The 6,349-nt window shown below is 44.2% G+C and overlaps 1 pseudogene across 1 annotated transcript; it reads right to left on the reverse strand.

The window, feature by feature from the left end:
• Positions 1 to 530: 530 nt before the first annotated feature.
• LOC102185350 lies at positions 531 to 1,957 on the reverse strand (annotated as a pseudogene). The gene has a single exon (XR_001297529.2). The product of XR_001297529.2 is annotated as a palmitoyltransferase ZDHHC3 pseudogene (transcript).
• Between the last annotated feature and the right edge of the window lie 4,392 nt (positions 1,958 to 6,349).

The following is a 6,349-nucleotide window of genomic DNA, read 5'->3' on the forward strand; positions in this document are numbered from 1 at the left end:
ACTACTGGGCATATACCCCAAGGAAACCAGAACTGAAAAAGACACCTGTACCCCAATGTTCACTGCAGCAATATTTACAATAGCTAGGACACAGAAGCAACCTGGATATCCATCAGCAGATGAATGGGTAACAAATGATTTTAAAAAGTAAAAAAGAGGGCTCCCCTGGTGGCTCAGTGGTAAAGACTCCACCTGCCAATGCAGGAGACAAGGGGCCGATCCCTAGTATGGGAAGATCCCACATGCCATGGAGCAACTAAGCCCATATGCCACAACTGTTGAGCCTCTGCTCTGGAGCCAGTGAGCCAAAACTAAGCCGGCATGCCCTAGAGCCCGTGGTCTGCAACAACAGAAGCCAATGCAATGAGAAGCTGCAGTACAACTATAGAGTAGCCCTGCTCACAGCAACTAGAGAAAAGCCTGCATGCAGCAATGAAAGCCCAGCCCAGCGAAAAATAAAATTATTATATTTTTTAAAAGGAAAAAAGAAAAGCAGAAAGGATGATCTTTTAAAAACAAAACACAGAGACTTTTTTTTCTGCAATGTTCTGCCATTTTACTTGAGACATTAAACAAAAAATGTTTTATTTAGAGTTGTGTTGGTTTTTCGGTTTGGACATTCATAAGACCCAATCCAAGGGTAGTGCCAGGATGTGGTTTGTGTCTGAGTGGCAATGCTGGTCAGAGTCTTTCAGATCATATGCTGGTACGGGTCTGCCTTCCCTTGGTCTGGCATGACAAAGGGGCTGGCCCAGCCTAGAGAGAAGGGGTGGCCAAAAACGGCTTTCAGGTTCACCCACGTTGCTTTCTTGGCCCATCTTCTGTCTTCCTTTTTCAGTTGTTCTATTCCCGTCTCATCTGTGCAGATGGAGAGCATCTGGGTCCCAAACATGGCCGATGTGAAAATGAGGAAGAGAAGCGCCTCCAAGCCGAGGAAAATGAGGAGGGTCATCGTGGTGGCCGAGGAGGAGCTGCAGTCTTCTTCAAAGCAATGCATGAAGTGGAATACCACCAAGATGAGGGAGTGCAAGGAAATGAGAGCTACGTACATTGTAAACAGGACGAAGTACTTCTGGTTCTTCTCGCCGACACAGTTGTTGATCCAGGGACAATGGTGGTCCATCTTCCGAATGCACCGCTTACAAACCCTGCAGTGGTGGGCTCGGTCGGGCTTGATGCTGCAACATTTGGGACAGTTGTACAGCACCTGCCCGGACGTCAGCTGTAAAATCTCGATGAATTCTTTAGTGGCATTTCCTTTGGGCACAGCCCCAGGGTCGGTCAACATGGCCCGGCAGTGGGAAGCCAGGGCCAAGAAGGCCAGCAGGCTGAACACGATTCCGTTGATGGCGCTGTACATGTAGTCCCCGGATGGAATCAGCATGACGAAGAGGACCACGAACTCCGCATATAAGACCAGAAACCAGGTGACAACGGCAAAGACAATGCCACAGCCATCGCGGATGAACCACATGGTGCCCGTCGGACAGGGGTGGGAAGGTGGCACGCACTTCTCTGACTGGAAGCACTCTGGTTTCCACTCAAGGTCTCAGAAGCAGCGGGCGGGGATAAACATCCTAAGTTATTCTGTCCATACTGGCCTTGTGAAGCCCCAGGCAGTTCCTCAGTCCCAGACTCCTGGTGGGGCTCCCGTTGCCGCCACCGTCGTCGCTCCTCAGGCAGCCTCCGACCCGGGACCCGACCTCAGGCTGCAGCGATGGCTCCCCGGCAGGAGGCGCCGCAGCTTCCGGGATTCAGCGGGACGCGAGGCGGCGCGCCCATCGAGCGCCCCTCAGTGGGGTGGCGGCAGCTGCAAGAGCAGGCGGCGCCCAGCACTCTTATTGCCCTAAACCTTTGGAAGTCAGTTATGCTCACCAGCATACCACCGATGTCACTAACATTTGGATTCCTCCCTCTACACTGTACAGTTGTACAATTAACATAGGCTACTGTTGAGTACAGGCTTCCCCGGTGTGGTGGCTCAGACGGTAAAGAAGCTGCCGGCAATGCGGGAGACCCAGGTTCGATCCCTGGGTCAGGAAGATTCTTTGGAGAAGGGAATGGCAACCCACTCCAGTATCCTTGCCTGGAGAATTTCATAGGCAGAGGAGCCTGGCGGGCCCCAGTCCACAGGGTCAAAAAGAGTCAGACACGACTGAGCGACTAACACTGTTGAGTCCAAGTTTCAATCAGTAGGACTAATCTTAGAAATACTGCTAGCTGCTTTAGCTAACACAGTACATACATCCAGGAATGCTAAGTGCACCCATACTGAAAAGTCTGGCCCTACCAAAACCAAAGATATCACAAGAAAATTACAGACCAATATCCCCTATGAATACAGATACAAAAATCCTCAACAAAATACTAGCAAACAGAATCCAACAGCATACTGAAAGGATTATACATCATGATCTAGTGGGATTTGTTCCAGGAATGCAAGAGTGGTTCAACATCAGAAAATCAATCAGGGTTATAGATACATCACATTAATAGAACAAGGGAAAAAATAACCTACATGATCATCTCAACTGATGCAGAAAGGGCATTTCAGATGCAGAAAAGGCCTAGATCTAATAAATTCAGCAAAGCTGCAAGGAACAAGATCAACACATAAAAATCAGTTGTGTTTTAAAATGAAATTAAGAGCAATTTCATTTACAATACCATCTAAAAGATATCTGTAGGGGACTTTCTTGGTGGTCCAGTGGCTAAGACTCTGCACTCTCAATGCTGGAGGCCTGGGTTCGATGTCTGGTCAGGGAACTAGATCCCACATGCCACAACTAAAGATGCCACATGCCACAATGAAGGTAGATTTTTTTTTTTTTTTTGCTGTGTAGAATGTGGGATCTTAGTTCCCTGGCCAGGGATTGAACTCACACCCCCTGCATTAGAAGCTTGGAGTCTTAACCACTTGACTGTCAGGGAAGTCCCCAGATTGGAAGATTTTATATTAAGATGTTACTAATACACAAAGCAACCTACAGATTCAACAAAATCCCTATCAAAATTCCAACAGCCTTTTTGCAGAAATGTGGAGATGCCAATCCTCAAATTCATATGGAATTTAAAGGGGCCTTGAATAGTCAGTCTTGAAAAAGACAAATCAAATGGCCAAGTGGTTTTTGACGAGAGTGCCAAGTCCATTCAGTGGGGTAAGGATAGTCTATTCAACAGAGGGTGCTGGTGCAACTGGATTTTTATATGCAAAAGAATGATGTTGGACCCCTACTTCATACCTATACTATTAATTCAAAATGGATCAACAACCTAAATACAAGAGCTAAAACCACAAAACTCTTAGAAGAAAACACAGGGGTAAATCTTTATGACTTTGGATTTGGCAACAGGTTCTTTTTTTAAATTTATTTTTAGTTGGAGGAAAATTGCTTTACAATGTTGTGTCGGTTTCTGCTGTACAACGTGAATCAGTCATAAGTATACATATATCCCCTCCCTCTTGAACCTCCCCGCCCCCAGTCCCACCTCTCTAGATCATCACAGAGCATAAGCCCTGAAAATATTATTCTAAGAGAAATAATCCAAACATAAAAGGACAAATATTGTTAAGATTCCACTTACATGAAATATCTAGAACTGGCAAATGTATAGGGACAGAACGTAGGTTAAAGGTTACCAGGAATTAGGGGCAGAGTGGAATGGGCGTTATTGCTTAACGGGTGCAGAACTTCTATTTGGGATGGTAAAAAAAAAAAAGTTTTGGAATTAGATAATGGTGATGGTCGCACAACATTTTGAATGTAATTACCACCACCTAACTGTATACTTGGAGAAGGCAATGGCAACCCACTCCAGTACTCTTGCCTGGTGAATCCCATGGACAGAGGAGCCTGGTAGGCTACAGTCCATGGGGTCACTAAGAGTCGGACACGACTGACGACTTCACTTTCACTTTTCACTTTCATGCATTGGAGAAGGAAATGGCAACCCACTCGTGTTCTTGCCTGGAGAATCCCAGGCACGGGGGAGCCTGGTGGGCTGCCGTCTATGGGGTTGCACAGAATTGGACACGACTGACGTGACTTAGCAGAAGCAGAACTGATACTAGAAAGTGGTTAAAATGGCAAATTAAAAATAATTTTATTTTAATGAGGCTAATTACTTTACAATATTGTGGCGGTTTTTACCATACATTCACATGAATCAGCCATGGGTGTACAGGTGTTCCCCATCCAGACCCTCCCTCCCACCTCCCTCCCCATCCCATCTCTCAGGGTCATCCCAGTGCACCAGCCCTGAGCACCCTGCCTCATGCATCGAACCTGGACTGGCGATCTATTTCACATATGATAATACACGTTTCAATGCTATTCTCTCAAATCATCTCACCCTCGCCTTCTCCCACAGAGTCCAACAGTCTGTTCTTTACATCTGTGTCTCTTTTGCTATCTTGCATAGAGTTATCGTTACCATCTTTCTAAATTCCATATATATGCATTAATATACTATATTGGTGTATTTCTTTCTGACTTACTTCACTCTGTATAATAGGCTCCAGTTTCATCCACCTCATTAGAACTAATTCAAATGCATTCTTTTTAATAGCTGAGTAATACTCCATTGTGTATATGTACCACAGCTTTCTTATCCATTCATCTGCTGATGGACATCTAGGTTGCTTCCATGTCCTGGCTATTGTAAACACTGCTGTGATGAACACTGGGGTACACATGTCTCTTTCAATTCTGCTTTCCTCAGTGTGTATGCCCACCAGTGGGATTGCTGGGTCGTATGGCAGTTCTATTTCCAGCTTTTTAAGGAATCTCCACACTGTTCTCCATAGTGGCCATATTAGTTTGCATTCCCAACAGTGCAAGAGGGTTCCTTTTTCTCCACACCCTCTCCAGCATTTATTGTTTGTAGACTTTTTGATAGCAGCCATTCTTACTGGCATGAAATGGTACCTCACTGTGGTTTTGATTTGCATTTCTCTGATAATGAATGATGTTGAACATCTTTTCATGTGTTTGTTAGCCATTTGTATATTTCTTTGGAAAAATGTCTGTTTAGTTCTTTGGCCTATAAAATGGCAAATTTTATGTTATATATATTTTACCACAATTAAAAATGTTTGGCCCAATCTAAAATTGTATTTATTTCCCTCTGATCTATCATGCATATAATCAATTCTCACATATATTATTGGTGCTTCTGCCAACATAAATTAGACTTTCTTCTTACAGGTCTGACATACAGGAGTCTGAATCCAGTAATGGGGATGGAGACATCAAAAGGTGATATGAATGAATGGATCTCGAGAAAGATCAGCCAATCGCTGGAGGATCCCCAAGTCACTCAGGTCCAGTCCCATTAGACTGGGGAGGAAGGGCTGCTTCTGCCACCAAGGGAGATTCAGTGGAAGCTGGTGCTTAGGGATCGCTCAGGTTAATGCAAATCAACTTGGATGCTCCAATTTCAATTCCCAAGGTCCCATTCTTCTGACAACCAGCAGACTTTAGGTTTCACATAAGAGACCTGGAGATCTGGTGAATTCAGCCTGCGGTGTAATTCAACAACCTGCAGTATTTGGCTTTACGACTGATTTCAGGCTACATCAGTCTGGTGACTAGAAGAGATACAGAGGTTTCTTGTTTGTTTTTTAATATAGGCTCTATGTTTTCAGAGAAACTTTTAGGTTCAGGCCCTGTTGTCTGTCCCATGTCAGTACCACCAGTACTGTCAGCTTTTAATTTTTGCCAATCTGAGAAGCATAGTATCTCATATGGTTTAAATTGGCATTTCCCTGAAAACTAATGAAATTGAGCACCTTTTTGTGGCCACTTACTGGCTATTGGATATTCTCCTGTGAAATGTTCATTCAAATCTTTCAAATATTTTTTAATTAAAAAAATTTATTGGCCACAGCTTGTGGGATGTTAAGTTTCCCGACCAGGGATCGGATCTGGGCCCTTGGCAGTGAAAGTATGGAGTCCTGTCAACTGGACTGCCAGGGAATTCCCTGTCGAATATTTTTCTATTGATTACAGATCTTTTGTTGAACTGTAAGATTTCATTTTGTAATCTGGATATGAAATCTTTGCTGGTTTTAAATGGTGAAAATATATCTTTTCCCATTCTGTAATTTACCTTTGCACAGTTGACAGTATTTCTAGGTGAAAATAAGTGAAAATCGTTCAGTTATATCTGATTCTTTGCAACCCCATGGACTATACAGTCCATGGAATTCTCCAGGTCAGAATATTGGAGTGGGTAGCCATTCCCTTCTCCAGGGGATCTTCCCAACTCGAACACAGGTCTCCAGCATTGCAGGCAGATTCTTTACCAGCTGAGCCACAAGGGAAGCCTAGGTGAAAATAAGTTATTA

Source organism: Capra hircus, unplaced genomic scaffold (assembly GCF_001704415.2).
Source record: "Capra hircus breed San Clemente unplaced genomic scaffold, ASM170441v1, whole genome shotgun sequence".
Classification (NCBI taxonomy): domain Eukaryota; kingdom Metazoa; phylum Chordata; class Mammalia; order Artiodactyla; family Bovidae; genus Capra; species Capra hircus.